Source organism: Lontra canadensis, unplaced genomic scaffold (assembly GCF_010015895.1).
Source record: "Lontra canadensis isolate GAN:19392208 unplaced genomic scaffold, GSC_riverotter_1.0 scaffold4, whole genome shotgun sequence".
NCBI classification, from domain to species: Eukaryota; Metazoa; Chordata; class Mammalia; order Carnivora; family Mustelidae; genus Lontra; species Lontra canadensis.
In genome coordinates, this window is record NW_022630998.1 from 44,681,103 (window position 1) to 44,700,871 (window position 19,769).

Consider the following 19,769-nt stretch of genomic DNA (forward strand, 5'->3'; position numbering starts at 1 on the left):
TTTAATTCTTAGCACCCAAAATAGTGTCTGCTATGGTACATAATGTGTACTGAATACATACTTTTTTGAATGGTAAAATATGGGAAGTGTGGTACATTAGAACTAGACAGAATGGCTCTGAATGTTGACTTCATAATTTAATCTGCATTGGTAGTAGTGGTGAGCTAAATTCTAGTGATTCTTGGCCATTGCTGTCTTTTTAATAAACTTTATCTTAAACTTTTTTTTTCTCTAGGCTTTCTTTGTTTTTTTTTCTTTTTTTTTTTTTAATTATTTATTTATTTGACAGAGATTGAGATCACAAGTAGGAGGAGAAGCAGGCAGAGAGAGAGAGAGAGAGGAGGAAGCAGTCTCCCCACTGAGCAGAGAGCCTGATGTGGGGCTCGATCCCAGGACCCTGAGATCATGACCCGAGCCAAAGGCAGAGGCTTAAGCCACTGAGCCACCCAGGCGCCCCTAGGCTTTCTTTGTTTTTGATGATCTTGACACTTTATTGGAGTACTAGTCAGGTATTTTGTAGAATGTCCTTGCAATCTTTTGGATCATTTTCTTATGATAAGACTAGGATTATGAGTTTTTGGAAGGAAGACCATAGGGGTAAAGTGCCATTTTCATCACATTTTATCATTGTTGCATTTTTATCCACAGGACTTATCACTGTCGATATTGACCTTGGTTGGGTTTCTGTACTGTAAAGCTAATCTCCACAACACTGCTCTTTCATACTATACTCTTTGGAAGGAAGTCACTGTGTGCAGCCTCTACTTCCATGAGAGTGGGGAGTTCTGCTCTACTTCCTTGAGGGTGAAGTAGCTACATAAATTATTTGGAGTACTTTGGCATGAGAGATTATTGTCTTCTTTCCTATTTTATATTTTTGTGACAAAAGTACCACCAACTTGGTTGCTGAACACAGTAGAAATTTATTCTTTTACAGTTTTGGAGGCTAGAAGTCTGAAATCAAGATGTTGGCAGGGCTGGCTCCTTCCAAGGGCTCTGAGGATGAATCTGTTCCATGCCTCTCTCCTAGCTTCTGGTGATGGCTGCCAATCCCTGGGATTCTTTGGTTTGTACATGTATTATTACAATCTCTGTCTCTTGCTTCACATGGCATTGTCCCTCTGTGTGTTTCTGTGTCAAAATTTTTTCCATCTTTTACGGATACCAGTCATTGAATTAGGGCTTACCTTAATGACCTTTCCTTAATTTAATTACATCTTCAAAGACCCAATTTCCAAATAAGGTAACCTTTACAGATCTGAGTGAAATGAGGTAGTATGAGACATGTGGTAAGCTATGAGGAAAGTGTTTCAGGCTGAGGAAGTTACAAAATCAAAGATTTTGAAGTAGGGCTGTGCTTAGAGGGTTCCATGAACATCAGGAGGTGACAGGGGCTGGACAAGAGGAAGCAGAGGGAAGTTTGATAGAAGATGAACTCGGAGAGGTAGCATGGATCAGAATATACAGAGCTGTGTACACCACCTTGACAATTTTGGGTTTTGCCAAATATTCTCAAAGAATGGTTTGGGGATCCTTGGAAGTCTCCATGAGATCCTCTGAAGGTCCTCAAAGCCAAACTATTTTAATAACAGTCTTAATAGGTGTTATCTGCCTTGTTCACTCTAATTTTCTCCTGTCTGTGGAGTTTGAAAAGTTTGCTCATTTGATTTCAGATATCACATTGCAAGTAATTGTTAAGAAACTGTCTCTGGTTGAGTTTTGAGGTATATTAAAGAAAAATATCCACCATTATCTGTGAAATTTATTGAAATACTTTTCCAGTTACCTGTCTGTGGGAGACCAGATTTGCTTCACATACTTTAGCCAAAGCATTCTCTGCCAGTAGATTAAATGCAACAGCAAATATGAGACTCCATCTATTCCTCTTAAGCTAGACATCAAAGAGATTTGCAGAAATCCACATTATTCATGGACTTTTTTTTTTTCTTTCAGAAAGAAATTCATCCTAAAAATACATGTGGGGGGGGTTATTATTTAAATGAATTAATAGGTACATATTTTAATTTCTCAATTTTGATTTTAATATAGTAAATATTGCTAGATGTAACCCATATAAGAAGCTTTTTGGGGTCCTTAGTAACTTTAAGAGTGAAAAGAGTCTTGATATTTAAAATAAAGAGCCTCTGATGTAGATTATATATTGTTGGCAATAAGGGTAGAGTCTTTCGGTTCATCTTTGTATCCCTAGGAACTAGCAATGTGTAACAATTTATAAATTTGGAATTAGTTGCTTTGTACATTCTAGTCCTATATCAAACACCTAGCCCTGACCTGTTTTTTTAAAGCTCTAATTTAAATTCCTTGTAGTTAAAATAGTTTAATATTAGTTTCTGGTGTACAGTATTGTAGTTCAGTACTTCTATTACAACACTTACCACAAGTACACTTTTAGTACTCATCACCTGTTTCACCCATTCCCCCCACCCACCTCCCCTCTGTAATCATCAGTTTGTTCTCCATTGTGAAGAGTCTGTTTCTTCATTTACCTCTCTCTTCTCTTTTTTTTTCCTTGCTCATTTGTTTCTTAAATTGCACCTATGAGTGAAATCCTATAGTTTTTGAGTTTTTAACAAATTGGTAGCTGGTGTTGATGTTGCTGGTCTGAGGACATAATTTAGAAACCGCTCATCTGTACTATTTTACTGGAAATACTCATCAATTACATATGACTTATGTTTACTCACTGTATAATTTACTCATACACTCACTCTCCGTGCTTATCTCGTTCCTGTCTATGCAAGAGCCAGTCCAGATCTTATGGCTTTACTTTCCATTTTAGATTTAACCGTCCCAAGAGTCCTCTGATCTCTTGTATCACTCGCTTTTTGTATTTTTTTTTACTACTTTGCATAGTGTGTCTGTGTTATTTTCAATTTGTTTTTTGTTCATTTTCTTAAAAAAATGTATTTATTTATTTGAAAGAGAGAGAGAGCGAGGATGAGCAGAGGAGCCCAATGCAGAGCTCCATCTCAGGACCCTGGGATCTTGACCTGAGCTGAAAGCAGACTCTTTTTTTTTTTTTTTTAATTAACATATAATGTATTATTTGCCCCAGGGGTACAGGTCTGTGAATCATCAGGCTTACACATTTCACAGCACTCACCCTCCCCAATGACCATCACCCAGACACCCTATCCCTCCCACCCTTCTCCCCTCCAGCAACCCTCAATTTGTCTCCTGAGATTAAGAGTCTCTTATGGTTTGTCTCCCTCCTGAAGGCAGACTCTTAACCAACTGAGCCACCCAGGTATCTCGGTTTTTTGTTTGTTTTTAAAAGTGATGTATTACTCTGAATTACCCAGATCCTAGTGGGAAGCTCCATGATTTTTTCCTAATGTAATTATCATCCAAACAAAAATATGAAGTGTTTCTAACACCCTCCATGTCTTCCTCATGCCCCTCCCAAGTACATACCACTATTCTTTCATTTATCATGAGAGTCTACAAACTGTACTATGTCGTGTATGGCTTCTTTTGCTCAACATTGTTTATTTGGATTCACTTTATTGTTGCATTTGTCAGTAATTTATTTTTATTGCTGAATTATATTCTAATGTGTGAATATATCATAATTGATTTATCTGTTCTACTGTTGAAGGACATTTGGATTATTTCCAGTATCTGAGGTTATGAAATTATTACTCTCAACATTCTTGCATAATTTTTTTAGTGGACAGAAGGACTCATTTCTGTTGGGTGTATGACCAGGAGTGGAACTTGTGTGTCACATACAGGTATATGTATAGCTTCAAAGATGCTGCCAAGCATTTTCCCAAAATAGTTTTACCAGCAATATATTCATGAATAATGCTTGAGAGTTTTAATTGCTCCACATTCTTGCCATTTGGTATTGTCTACTTAGTTTTACCATTGTGGGTTTAATGTGTATTTCCCATTGAAAAATTGTATTGAGTATTTTTTTTTTATTTGTAAGTTTCATTTGTTCTTTAAATTTTTTTTTTAAACCTATTAAAATAGGGTTGTCTTCTTAATCTCTAGAAACAAACTGAAGGTTGCTAGAGGGGAGGGGGGTGGGAGGGATTGGATGGCTGGGTTATGGCCATTGGGGTGATTATGTGCTGTGGTGAGTGCTGTGAATTGTGGAAGACTTATGATTCACAGACCTGTACCCCTGAAGCAAATAATACATTATATGTTAATAAAAAAAATAGGGTTGTCTTTTTTTTTCTTATTGATAAGTAACAATCCTTACTGTATCCTGAATATTTTTCCATCTTTGTGTATAAGCTTTGCAGATATATTACCTAGTCAGTGGCTTGCCTTTTTACTCTTTTGGTGGATTACTTTGATCAGCATAAGTTCTTAATTTAAATGAAGTCCAATTTATCAATATTTTCTTTCATGATTAGCACTGATTCTGGTTGACTTAAAAGGTCTTTCCTCCAAGGTTATGAAGAGATTGTTCTATGAGCTCTCCTCTAGAAGATTTATTGCTTTGATGTATATATTAGATCTGTGATGTACCCTGAATTAACTTTTTTAAGTAGATGAGGTGGGGGGTGGTCAACTTTTTCTCCTCCTATCATTCCTATATGTTTGTAATATTCATATTTATTTTTATTTAGTTGCTCCAGCACCTTTATGAAAAGGACTATCCTTTTCCACACTGAATTGATTTGGTGTCTTTAATCAAGCTACTGGGGTGTGTGTGTGTGTGTGTGTGTATGTATGCCAGTTACAAGGCTGTATTCTTTTCTATTGATTTAAGACTATATTGTCTTAATTACCATCACTTTTTAATGGGTCTTCATACCCAGGAAATTCCAGGACTAGAGTTTTCATTGTTGTTGAAAAGTTTTAAATAATGGTTTCAATTTCTTTACTAGGTAGAGGAAATTTCTGGTTTTTATATCCCTTCATGTCAATTTTGTTGTATTTTTCAAAGAATTGGTCTTTGTTTCTAAATTTTTATATTTATTGATAGAAATGTATTTATGTCTTCCTTTATGTTTTGAAAAACTGTAGACTCAATAGAATGTTCTTTCTCTTTTTTAAAAAAAATTTTATTTATTTATTTGAGAGAGAGAGCATAAGTGCAGGGAAGTGGGGAGAGTAGTGGCAGAGGGAGAGGGAGAAACAGGCTTCCCACTGAGCAGGGAGCCTGATGTGGAGCTAGATCCCAGGACCCTGTGATCACCACCTGAGCTGAAGCATTAACTTGCTGAGCCACCCACACACCCCTAGAATGTTCTCTTTTTTATTTCTGTTACTGATAATTTGTGGTTTTTCTATTTTTTTCTTATTCTTACTAGGGTTTATAATTTTTTCAATAAGTGAGCTTATAATTTCATTGCTTTTCTCTTTGTTGAATATATGCTTTTTATTTTGTTTATTTTGCTCTTATTATTAATAGTTTTTCTTTCAACTTATTTTGCCTTTTCTAGTACTTCTTGAGGTGGAAGCTTGATATATATCTTTCAATATTTCTACTTTCCATTCACTTTGACCTATAAATTATCATCTAAATATTGCTTTAGCTACATTCCACAAGTTCTTTTTTTAATTTAAATTCAAGTTGGTTAGCATAGAGTGATCACAAGTTTGGCTGCTTTGTTGTAAATTAATTGACAGTATATGTGTAGCTTTATTTTGGGCTCAGTATTCTATTTCATTGATCTCTGTGACTTTTTTTTAAGATTTTACTTATTTATTTGACAGATCACAAGTAGGCAGAGAGGCAGGCAGAGAGAGAGAGAGAGAGAGAGAGAGAGGAGGAAGCAGGCTCCCCACTAAGCAGAGAGCCTGATGCGGGGCTTGATCCCAGGACTCTGGGATCATGACCCAAGCTGAAGGCAGAGGCCTCAACCCACTGATCCACCCAGGCGCCTCTCTCTGACTGTTTTTATGTCAACATCACCCTGTTTTGATTACTATAGCTTCCTATATTAAAAGGCTTTGGCATTTTTTGCATCTTTTATAGTTCCATACCAGTTTTAGGATTGTTTGTTCTATTTCTGTGAAAAATGCCATTGATAGAGATTGCATCAAATCAATAGATTGGGTAGTGCGGATATTGTAAAAGTATTAATTCTTCCAATCCATGAGCACAGAATATAATTTTATTTATTTATTTAAATTCAATTTAATTAATATATACCATATTATTCATTTCAGTGGTAGAATTCAGTGATTCATAACCTAAATATAACACCCAGTGCTCATTACATCCAGTGCCCTCTATAATGCCCATCACTCGGTCACTCCATCCCCCTAGCCACCACCTCTCCAGCAACCCTCAGTTTATTCCCTATAGCTTAAGAGTCTCTTATGGTTTGTCTCTCTCTCTGTTTCCTCTTACTTTATTTTTCCTTCCCTTCCCCTATGTTCATCTGTTTTGTTTCTTAAATTCCACATATGAGTGAAATCATAAGGTAATTGTCTTTCTCTTATTAACTTATTTTGCTTAGCATAATACCCTCTAGTTCTATCCATGTCGTTGCAAATTGCAGAATTTCATTCTTTTTGATGGCTTAGTATTCCATTGTATATATATGCCACATATTCTTTATTCATCAGCCAATTTGTTCCATTTATTTTTGTATTCAATTTATTTCATCAGCTTCTTATAGTTTTCAGTGTATACATCATTCATCCCTAGAGAGTCTTTCTAATTCGACAACCATGGTGAGGTTGAGTAATCCTGTTTACAAGTTTTACTCACTGAGACAGAGCATTTAGGAACTGATCAACAGGATTGTTTAAAGAATCTGAAAATTTGTAATTAAACTTAGGTTTGATTTTATTATTAGATTGTGAGGCTAGATTTTTATTTGTGCCTATACAAAAGTCAGAAGTATTTTCTGAGTAGTTAGGCTCACAGGCTTTGGAGTTAGCTGACTTGTATCTGAAATGTGGTTCCACCAGCCTTTAGTTAAATGATCTTGAAAAAAGTGACTGATCTCTCAAAACCTCAGTTTTATCAGATGCAACGTAAGGAAAATAATGGTACCTCCTTCACTGGGGATTTGTAAGAATTAAACAAGATAGATAGAATGGTAAAATAGTAAGCACACAGTTACATTTTAGCTGTTTTTATTCAGACAAATAATGACTAAGGGAAAAAGGATGCTTGAACTATTAGTGAAATTGTTTTTTTTTTTTTTAAGATTTATTTATTTGTTTTAGAGAGAGAGAGGGAGAAAAATTGAGAGAGTGCATGAGCAGGGGTCAGGGAAGAAGGAGGAGCAGAAGGAGAGAGGAAGCAGACTCCCTGCTGAGCGTGGACGCTGATGGCAGGGCTTGATCTCAGGACCCTGGGATCATGACCTGAGCTGAAACCAAGAGTTGGCGCTTAACTGACTGAGCCACCCAGGGGCCTTGAAATGTGTGGATTTGATGAGAAATGAGAAGATAATTGTCTGGGCATTATTTGCCTGTGGTGAAGAGATTATTAGGGAATATAGATAGAGGACGACATTAGTAGGGACCAATATCAATTGATCTATCCCATCTGAGGGATACAGTGATTAGCAGTTGTTATAGCTGGATGATAAAGGAGGTTTTAAATACTTTCTGTGAGCTTTTCTAAATTTTATACCGTAGACCAATGAGATCATCGATTCCCTTTGTTTAATGATTGGTTGCCATACTCTATTGGTTCATCCTCCCTTAATATTTTAACTAAAAAGACCCCAACCATACAGGGGTGCCTGGATGGCCCTGTCAGTTAAGCATCTGCCTTTGGCTCAGGTCATGATCCTAGGGTCCTGGGCTCAAGACCTGCATCATCTCCCTGCTCAGTGGGTGTCTGCTTTCCCCTCTGCCTCCCGCTCCCCCTGCTTGTGCTCTCTCTCCTCAAAACACACACACATACACACACCCACTGCACAATACATTGTCAGCATTTCCCGTGTTATCAAATCGTCTTTTTTTATTATAGTAAAATATATATAATATAGATTTTTAACATTTTAACTATTTTTACATGTACAATTGAGTAACATTAAGTACATTCACATTGTAGTGCATGAAATAATCTTTTATAACATTAATTTAATTTAATGTATTTATTTATTTTTTTAAAGATTTTATTTATTTATTTGACAGAGACCACAAGTAGGCAGAGAGGCAGGCAGAGAGAGAGGAGGAATCAGGCTCCCTGCTGAGCAGAGAGCCCAATGCGGGACTCGATCCCAGGACCCTGGGATCATGACCTGAGCCGAAGGCAGGGGCTTAATCCACTGAGCCACCCAGGCGCCCCTATAACATTAATTTTAATAGTTGCACAGTATTCCATTTAATGGATGTTTTGTTATTTAATCTTTTAATAGATATTTAAATCGTTTCTGATTATTTTTGTTATTACAATAAAACTGGGTATTAAAAGACATCAGAGGCAGCAGATGTGGGGAACAAAAGGATGTTGAGGTATTTTACACAGTTCTTAGGGAATGTCTACTGTAAGGCTGCTAGGGTGGCAAAGTCAAATAGTTAAAGAAGGAAGCGATTACATAAATCATTTGTTCCATTTTTCCAACTCTGAATGGGCTTTGTTTCTTGGGGCGACAGAGAGGATAATGACTGAAGAAGACACAGAAATCAGTACTGGTATTGATTTTTCATGTACTTTCTGTGTTCTTTGTTTTGTCTTGACACACACTAAGGAATATTTTTGAACTCACTACCATGTAGATTTTGAAGTGAAAATCTAGAAATGCTCCATATTTTAATCCAGTTTATATTTGATTACTAATTTTAGTCTCAGCATTACACTGGGCCATATGTGCTGACTTTGTTCTCTGTACCTATATTGTGAAAGAAGGGAACTCTGTTGAAAACTCAGTGTACTGACAGCCTTTTCTGAACTCAGGAGTGTTTGGCTCTCCTTTCTGAGAAATGTATAGATTTGCTTAAAAAGATGTTTATTTCCAGTTTGTTTGACATTCTGTTTATGCCATAAATCTATATATGATTGACTTAAGTTTTCTTTTGATAGGCCTTTTAGGGGTGGGTTCTGCTACTCGAAGAAGGTAAGCACAAATAGTCACTCTCTGTGAGTTGTATTCATCTTATCAGTTTTGCTAAGTATAATACTGAATTTTTGTTTTGACGTTTAAAATTCTCTTTTATGGGGGCGCCTGGGTGGCTCAGTGGGTTAAAGCCTCTGCCTTCAGCTCAGGTCATGATCCCAGGGTCCTGGGGTGGAGCCCCGCATCGGGCTCTTTCCTCGGCGGGGAGCCTGCTTCCCCCTCTCTCTCTGCCTGCCTCTCTGCCTACTTGTAATCTCTGTCTGTCAAATAAATAAATAAAATCTTTTAAAAAAATAAATAAAATTCTCTTTTATGAATTTCATACAATTTGAAGAGTATAGTAAAGCATCAAGAAAAAGAAAATGCTGGCAGTTTCATTATTTTAGGTAAACATTTTGGGCTACTTCCTTGCAGTTTCTTTTATGTGCATTTTTCATGTAGTTGAGATTGAACTGTAATTGTGTAATCCCTGGCACTACTTTTTCTTAACCATTATATCAAGCTTTTCCCTATGTATATTATTTTCATTCTGACAGAATATAGATGATACACACATGTGGGTAATCTGAGGAGAGTTGTTTTTTAATTTCAATTCTGTTTGGTCGCCATACACTGTATTATTAATTTCAGACGTAGAGTGACTGATCAGTTACATAGAACACCCAGTGCTCATTACATCACGTGCCCTCCTTAATGCCTATTGTCCAGTTACCCACCCCTCCCACCCTCCCTCCAGCAACCCTCAGTTTGTTCCCTAGAGTTAACAGTCTCCTATGTCTTGGCTCTCTCTCTGTTTTTATCATAGTTTTATTGACGAGAGTTTAATAAAAGGACTATTTACAAAGTTGTGGAAGAGAAAGGGGAAACATAAGTAAAGGATAATATGGTATTGAGGACTTAAAATGTGGCTAGTCTGAATTCAGGGGTGCTATAAGTTTAATATATACACTGGATTTCTAAGAGTTAGTATGAAAATAGAAGAATGTGAAATACCTCATTAATCATTTTTTCATATTGGTTCCATATTGCAACAATAATATTTTGGATGCCTTGTGATAAATAAATGAAATACATTGACAATAATTATATCTCTTTCTGTAAAAAATGTGGCTAGTAGAAAAATTAAAATTATATGCGTTACTTGGATTATATTTCTCTGAGATAATACTAGTATGGAGTACACTTCAAAGATAAGCTGATAAAAACCATGATCCTCAGTAGAGGGTTGTAACCAATGCATACATGGACCCAGAAAGGAAAAGAGTCTGGGCGATAAATACTTTGCCTCTGTTCTTTTTTCCAGGCCCTTTCTCAAATTCTGGGCTGTATCTACCATGGGTTAAACCCAATAGGGAGTCAGTTCATATAGTCCATGGGTTTGGCCTACCTAAGCCCAAAGCAGGGCAGAGACAGAGAGTGAATCTGGAAAAGCCTTCTGAAGATGTGAAGTATAATAACTCATTAAAAGGCTTTGCAAATGTAAGTTTCAAGGACTACACATTCCACTTAATGTATGACATTGTACTGTGGAAGTATTGGGTAAAGTTATGATGTAATTGGATTATGGGAATTATTTTGGATATATAGTTTGATTTTATAGAAATGATAAACTGAGTTTTTGAATTAGAATAGCAATCATGCAATTTATGGATAAGAGATTTTTAAAGTGTACTCAAGAATTTGAAAATTTTGTACCTAGGTGGCTCAGTCAGTTAAGTGCCTGCCTTTGGCTCAGGTCAAAATCCCAGGGTCCTGGGACTGAGTCCCATATCAGGCTCCCTGATCAATGGTAAGTCTGCTTCTCCTTCTACCCCTCCCCCCAGCTCATGATCTTGCTCTCAAATAAATAAATAAAATCTTTTTAAAAATTTTTAAAAGTATTTGCAAACTGAGAATTTTTATATTGCCTACTTTATTTCCATTATTAAAAGTTACATTTTATGTAGGATTAGTCTTTGTCTATCGTTGATAGTAGGGCACACATCTTGGATTAAGTCCATTGAATTTCTTTCATTTGTTTACATTTATTGCTTTAATTCTGAGAGATTAATTAATAACAGTTCATCTTAATGGAAATTGATATTGCCAAAATGGTGAAATTAAGTAGTAAATTTCATTTTGAAATGGGAGAGCATTTAAAAACGTAATTCTACTCATTAAAAGTGCACCTAGTTGGGACGCCTGGGTGGCTCAGTCAGTTGAGCAGCTGCCTTTGGCACGGGTCATGATCCTGGGGTCCTGGGATCGAGTCCCGCATCGGGCTCCTTTCTCAGAGCGAGCCTGCTTCTCTCTCTGCCTCTGCCTGCCGCTCTGCCTGCTTGTGATCTCTCTCTCTCTCTCTCTCTCTCTCTGGCAAATAAATAAATAAATAAATAAATCTTAAAAAAAAAAAAGAAGTGCACCTAGTATGAGGCATTTGTTGATAAACTTTTGATAGATGGGAAACTTACAAGGTTACGTAGGACGTTTTCTTTCACTAATTTATACAAGAAATGAATGTCTGTTAAAAATGATGTACGCGTATTATGATATCTGACTTCAAGGCATACGTACTAGCATGATCAAAATCCTTAATTTTGTTCTCAGTTTGAGCTATGCTTCTTACAATATATGGTTTGCTTTGTACTTTTATCACAGAGCTAAATCATAAACATCTCTTCGGTTCTTAAATCCAGTACACATTCCAAATTAGAATCCAAATTAGAATCAATTATTTTTATAGTAATGTATATCAGAATTAAATATAGCATATGAAGGTTTCAGTGGATGATTATTCTCATTACTGATCTCTGTAGAAAGACAAAATTCAACTGTAGTTCCTTTTAGGTTTAGTAGTGACTACCTATAGTGTATAGTTTAATAATAGGACTATTTACAAAGTTATGGGGAGAGAAAGATAAATGATAAGGAAAGGATAATTTATTATTGAGGACTTAAAACATACTTTTTGGGTAAATACCAGTAGTGAAATTATAGAATTATTTGGTAGTTCTATTTTTAATTTTTTGAGGAGTCTCCATACTGTTTTCCAGAGTGGCTGTACCAGCTGGCATTCCCACCAACAGTGTAAGAGGGTTCCATTCCGCTTTCTCCACATCCTCACAAACACTTGTTACTTCTTTTTGATTCTAGCCATTCTGGCAGGTGTAAGGTAATAACTCAACTTTAAAACCAACATAGCACATGTCCTCTTCCATCACAATAAATAAATGATGGTGTTTACTTCATTGGACCTTAATTTTCATGATCAGTTTATCAATTCATTTTGGTTTTATAAGCAACACAGATTTATACCTAATTTAATATTTGAACTCATTTTAACTACCATTATGACAATATTTTTCAACACTCCAAATTATGGAAGAATTTATATCTTTCATAAAGGGATTGCCACTCAAATTTAAGCAGCACTAAATTAATGAAAGAGCAGGTGAATTTAAATCAGTTTGTAATGAAAAGTATCTCCCTCCTCTTTTGTTCCCTATAGAAGTGCCTCAAACTGTGAGTGGTTTATAATCAGTCTGCATTAACTTTTAAATGTCCTTGAGGCCTTGAGTCTTGTCTTTTGTTCCAGATCTTGTCTTCTGCAAAATTGTGCCCTAGGGGTGTGTTTGTGTGTTACATTTGCAAGAGCTTGAGGGAAAGTATGGTCTGGGTTCTGTTTACATCTGTACATGCATTATCTCATATAATCCTCTGGTAGCTAGATTCCTTCAATAGGAAAGGAGCTATCTGTTCTGATTTTGGTCTAGTGTTAATGGAGGACTTTATGTTCAGATCCGCGTGCTATCAGGGATGTTAAATATTTTTGTTAACAGTTTCCTGGCTCTAGAATTTATTGAAACAGGCTCCTAAAATTTATGATAACTTAGCCCCTTAAATGAATCTGAGAAGTTAATGATTGTTGAAATACACAGTAATTTGATGTCTCTTTAATACTTTGATATTTAGAGGGAGGCGTGGGTGGCTCAGTGGGTTAAGCCTCTGCCTTCGGATGGGGTCATGATCCCAGGGTCCTGGGATCATGACCCCAGCCGAAGGCAGAGGCTTAACCCACTGAGCCACCCACGTGCCCCAAGTTGGTGTACATTTTTGTTGCTTCCTCAAAAAAGTTAAAAATAGAAATCCCATATAATCCAGTAATTCCACTACTATTTACCCCCTCAAAAAAGAAAAATAACTAATTTGAAAAGATATATGTATCCTGTTTACTATTTTTAGTATTATTTATAAGAGCCATTATTATTTATAATTTATTATTTATAATTATTTATCATTATTTATAATATCAATTATTTATAATTTATTTATAATAGCCAAGATACGGAAGCAGTCTTTTATCTACTTTAAATTCAGTGTTCATTCAGGCCTTGATTATATGAGAAACAGTGCAATGAAATCTTCCACTCAAGTTCTCGCTCTTTTGTCAATTTTCCCTTCTTACTTGGGCAGTAAAGGGATGTGGTAAAAGACTTCTTGTAGGGTGAGTGGCGAAAAAACTGCCCTCTAACCTAACCATTTTTGTCATGAGTCATAAGATATTAAGAGTGTTTATAGGCAAAAGAAGATTAACCCTTTTTTGAAACCCACCTTGATTCATATGCCGTAATCTGGAGCTTCAGACACTGTCCCATTAATTATTTCAGAAGTTTAGAATGTAATGTCATCTAACATCCCAACCTCTTCTAATGACATTTTTGCTGGTAATGCAAGTGATCTTAATCTTCCACATGAATAATATACGTGAGTTTGTGGAGATATTTCCCAAGGATAAGATTTAGTAAACCCTCAAGTCCTTTCCATAGCACCTCTTTGGGGCGGCTCCTGTGGAGATCTTTAGAAATGGAAGATCCTTGCTTTGAGATGCCTGAGGCATGATCATGTCGGAAAGCATGGGAAAGCCGTCTGTAATTAAAAAGAGAATATTGGCTAACATGAAAGTAATCTTCCAAAAATGAATATTCTAGATATTGCTATAGCTTAAGATAAAAGTGTGAGGACAGGAATTGAAATATGGGGTAAGGAACGGGAAAACATGCAGAACATTTTTGTCAGTGTGATGCCGAATTTTGATGTTTTGAACACAAGATTGAGTTATATAGGTGACCCTTAATGGAAAAAATAAATCAACATATGTATTTTTCCCTCTGAGATAACTCTAGACACTCTCCGATAATACAAATACATCGAGCAGGGAGCTTCACTTTGTATGATCTTGTGGCTCTCCTTCCCACTGTGGACCCTGTTTCAGTTGTGAGAATAACGGGTGCACAGCTGCCTGAGGCAGCCGAAAGTGGGGTTTACAAGTACCCAGTTGGACAGGGCGTCTGGGATGGGCAGTTGGTTGAGGTCCGACTCTTGGTTTCAGCTCAGGTTGTGACGTCAGGTCAAGCGATCCAGCCCCATGTCGGGCTCTGTGCCCAGCACAGACTCTGCTTGAGATTCTCTCTCCCTCTCCCTTTGCCCCTCCTACTTGTGTCCTCTCTCTCTGTCTCTCAAATAAATCTTTAAAAAAAGAAAAAGAAAAAGAAACAACACCCTCTCCTCTCCCCAAATACCCAGGTATAGATGGGAGTTTTGTGTGTAAGTTTCTTTTTTTTTTTAATTTTTAAAAATTTTTAAAAAAGATTTTATGTACTCGAGAGAGCACACAAGCAGGGGTGAGAGGCAGAGGGAGAAGCAGACTCCCCACTGAACAGAGAGCCCCATATGGGACTCCATCCCAGGACTCCAGGATCATGACCTGAGCCAAAGGCAGATGCATAAATGACCAAGCTACCCAGGTACCCTGTGTATAAGTTTCTACTAATTAAAGTATTCTGTATTTTTTTTTCCATAATGGACACTGAATGAAAACTCTGAATTTAAATAGCTTTTAACATTTTAAAAAATTAGTTTTATAAATTTTTAAATGTGCATAAGGATGTTTAGAAGTATCTCAAATTATTTTTTTTAAGAAATAGCACAAGTTTGTCAAAATATTGGTCAGTAAAAATTATACTTTCTATTAAAAACTCAGACTATTTTTAGTTGTATATGGGTATACATGCGTGGGCCCTTAATTTCAGTATCTAACTACCTAAAATTCTTTTTTTCTTTATTTGAGAAATACTACTTTTTTTAAAACCGGCTTTATACCGAGTCCCAGTATAGAATTCTGAAATAAATGAGGATGGTACAGTAGGCTTACGGTTTGGAATCTTTTTTTCCCTCCCTCTTCCCCTTCAACCAAAATATATGACATGGCAGAAGCTCAATATTGTGATCTATACTGTTTTTTACTGTACATATTGTAGGGTACCGAGCAGCAGGCATTAATAAGAGCCTAAAAAATAGAGTGAGACCAGCTATTTGTAGAGAAAGCTTAGAGAAAATTTTTTTTGCTTTTACAAAATGTTGTTATCAATTAGGTTTTGTTTAAAAATCTTAAAGATATCACTCACATACCATATAGCTCATCCATTTAAAGTGTACAATTTTCAGTGTTTTTTAGTATGTTCACAGAGTTGTACAATGATCACCATGGTCAATGTTAGAATATTTCCATTACCCTCAAAAGGAACCCTATAGCCCTTGGCAGTCATTCTCAGCATTTCTTTCCCACCCCTGACCCAGCTCTAGGTAACCACTAAACTGGTTTGGTGGTTTTTTGTTTGTTTGTTTGTTTGTTTTTGTTTTTTACTTTTTACTGTTTTTTTTACCTTTTTACTGTCTTCTTGCCCTTAGCATGTTTTCACGTTTCATCCATCCAACTGGTTTTTGGTATGTTGAGTAAATTACATTTTAACATCAAACTGATCTGATGCTAACATGGAGAATAAACTCAAGAAACTTAAGGTAATTTAACTGGCTATCTGTGTGTACAGTTGAAGGTGAAGTGCATAGGAAGTGCTGTAAGTACCTTTTTCCCCAGAGTTAGAAATGCTTATTTCCCACAGTAAGTGCTGTTAAGACTGAGCTATAGCCAGTAGTGTTTTTTTTTTCCTTGTAAGTAGTTCACATCTTGATTTTAAGTGTTGTTAGGTACATCCACAAAGGGATTTCACACATGATTTTAATTGGGCCTAGATTTTGCCCTTACTTTATTTAGATTATTGGTTTTTCTTCAACCTATAGTTGTATAACTTGACCTAGTAGGCTCTTATCCAGTGTTCTCCTTTTGGGTTGGTCATTTGCTTCAGAAAAATCCTACAGATGGGTGGAAATAGATTCTATGAGATTCCCATGTATATTCTGATCTATGTGGCAACTTTCCTTTCTTTCAGAGTTCTCCTAGTATAAAGTCACTCTGTGTCATTTCCCTTTTTGAGTATACCCAAAACAGTATCTTGCACCCAGTAAGGCATTTTAGACATTCTTCATTAATTTTATAGGCTAGTATGAAATGAAGAGTAGACAGGAATTAATCATATTTTGACTTATTTCCCTAGAATAAGGGCCTGGTGGTGGGGTAGGGGAGGGGCACATCGCAGGAGCAGAATGAATGTTTGAAGTCAGAACTAAAAATGTAAAAATTATTTTAGGGTATTTTAGACTTTACCATGGTTAACTGGGTTTTAGCTGACTACTGACATGTTGAATAGGTAGGGTGAAGATGATAGGAGGAAGGATGAAGCTGTGAAAAAGAGATAATTACGAATACATAGAGATGCTTTCCATTTCCTTCTTAGGGATCTGGTTAGTGGGTGTTGTAGCAGGGAAACGACCCTGAAAGAGTTGAGCAGCATTGTTGTTTTCCTGGAGGTCAGCTCATTTAAAAAGGCTTTCTTGCTGGGTGCCTGGGTGGCTCAGTTGGTTAAGCGTCTGCCTTTGGGCGCAGGTCATCTTCCCAGGGTCCTGGGATTGAGCTCCGCATCGGGCTTCCTGCTTGTCGGGAAGCCTGCTTCTCCTTCTGGCTCTGCCTGCCTCTCTGCCTATTGCTCTCTAGCTGTCTGTCACATAAATAAATAAAATCTTAAAAATAAAAAAAAGCTTTCTGGCTGTCAGCATTAGTTGGGCTGGCAAATAAGAAGACTGAGTCAAATGCCAAAATCAACCCAGCTTCAGGCTAAGGGCGGTGCTGTATCAGTTTTTCTTCAATGAATAGCTATTGGACAAACATTCCCATGTGCCCTGTCTTGAGCAATCAAGAAATTTCTATGTTCACAAGTTCTTGTATTCTTCTGCGTCAAATATTATTAGTTTTTAGGGAAATCCTCAATTATCACATCCCAGGTCTGCTAGGAGGAAAAGATGGTTTTTTCCAGCTGAGAGTTAATATCAGAACAGAAATTTCATCATTTTGGATGAAAACTTAGTAAAATGTTCCATAAAGTACTGTGTGCTTTTCTGCCTTCAAATTTATTGCTAAAGTTGACCCTGTTGAATGACTCAAGGTCATCCTCATTAACCTTGAGGAATGTGCAGGAGATATTAGGTGTAAAGGCAGATACCACAGAAAGAATTGACTTAGGTTGGAAAAGGGTACCCATTTAGACTGAGTCTTCTTGATAAAGTTCCATACATCACTTAAAAAAATTTAATAGCTTTATTGAATTAGAATTCCCATAGCAAGCAATTCACCCACGTAAAGTACACGACTGATTTTTAGTGCTGTGTGATCATCACCGTAGTCAATTTTAGAACCTCTTCATCCTCCGAAGAAGAAACCCTGTGCCCATTAGCAGTCATTCCTGGTTTTCCCTCAAAACCCCCAGTCCGAGGCGACCACCCATCTGCTTCTTTATAGATTTGTCTAGTACAGATCTTTTGTATAAATGGAATCATGGAATATGTGTCATTTATGAACACAGCAAATATTTTCAGGACACATCACATTCGCGTGCACCCTTACTTCGTTCCTTTTTATGGTGGACTTAGGTTTTAATTTCTCTTGGGTGTGTGTTTCTTGGGTATATATTTCCCTTGGGAGGGAATAAATGTTTCATTGTTGCTGTTTGTGTTTTTTCTCACCAAGGGGGAGTGAGGCACACACGGTCATAAGACATGTTGGGAGTTGGAATAAAGCAGTTCTTTGTACATGGAAGAACAGTACACCTTGCGTGTGAGATCGCGGTATGAGTTTTGAAAGGCAAGGTGGGGCCAGCCTTGGGAAGGAGTGTCCTAAATATTTGAGACCTTTCACTGCGGGTTAAGGGGAGCTGTCATTCAACACCCATTAAAATTTGATTTGATGGGGCACCTGGCTGGCTCAGCGGGTTAAGCTGCTGCCTTTGGCTCAGGTCATGATCTCAGGGTCCTGGGATCGAGCCCCGCATCGGGCTCTCTGCTCAGCGGGGAGCCTGCTTCTCCCTCTCTCTCTGCCTGCCTCTCTGCCTCCTTGTGATCTCTGTCAAATAAATAAATAAAATCTTTAAAAAAAAATTGATTTGATTTGAATGTAGTGATGTCAGAAATCTGAGTCGATTTGGATGCAGAGATAGTGTCAGATACCTTTAAATTGCTTTGAGGCAAGAAAGACGGTATTTGGGGGCCAATTAAATCAGTCTTTAGTTCTGGATTCCATTATTCTGCAGGATGTGTTACTAGTTTTAAACTTACTTTACACGTCTATGGACTGACATTCATGGCATTTCCTGGATTAGATACTGTGCCCTTTCCTTCGCAGTCGACCACTTTTCTTGAAAAATAATTTCCCCGTTTCTGTTTAAAATTAGACTAAAAATTACTATCTGATGAATGAATTTGCACAAGTGCAGACAGGACAAGTCTGCCACTCCGACGGCAAAGAGAGGATAGAGTTGAAGACAAGCGCCTTTGTCGCGGTAAATTCTATGGCCTGTAACGGAGACAAGAGACACTGAAAGAGGAACAGGGTGAACAAAAAACATAATCAATGGTGGACGGTTGTGTAGAACTGTTGGCTGTGCTAACATGTTCTACCTGGAAGGCTTTCACTTCTCAGGACTGCATAGCGCGAGCCTGAGGAAGAAGAGTCACCCTGTTTCGAACTTGGAGGGACTTGACTTAGTGGCGCTTGCCAGACTAGAAGTTGTAAACTTTTGAGCAAATAGATCTATATCCTCAGGGTCATAAAGCTGTCGAAGGTGTGATCTGTGGTGAGTCTTCTTGCCATGGAAGTTAGATCAGATCATTTCTCTGCCTCAAGGTCTCCGGTATTTCCCCACCGCATTCAGAGTAAATGCCAGAATCCTCTCATGCCTTGTTCTCTCTCCACTTGCTGATGCCATCTTTTACTACACTCTTCCTGACTATTTATTTTGGTCCAGCGACACAGGTTTTTTTGTCAGTGTGATTCCTTGAATAAGAAATTCCTTTTACCTCAGGGCATTTGCACTTCCTGGATTCCTGTTTCCAATACTCTTCTCCAGATATTTAGAAGGCTTATTCTCTCACTTTTTCCAAGTGTTTACTCCAAAGTTACCTTTTCATTGAGTCCTTGATTGGTCTCCCCTGTACAAAATACAACTGTAGCATTTCATACCCCATTCCTCCTCCCTAGCATCTATCACTGTCCGACATGTGGTATGTTTAATGTATTTATTTTATTATATATCTCCTCCACTGTTGTGGAAACTCTATGTGGTCAAAGATTTTTATTTCTTTTCTATTTCCAGCTCCTGTAATAACACTGGGTATACACATTAGGTGTTCTTATAAGGGCCGATTTAGCCAGAGTGATTCCATCTTGGATTAAACAGTGATTTTGTTGTTTATGCAGTAAAACTTAAACTGACCCTACCCCTCCCTTTTAGACTTTTGGAAGTAGATATAATGAAATAGAGATTAAAAATAAAG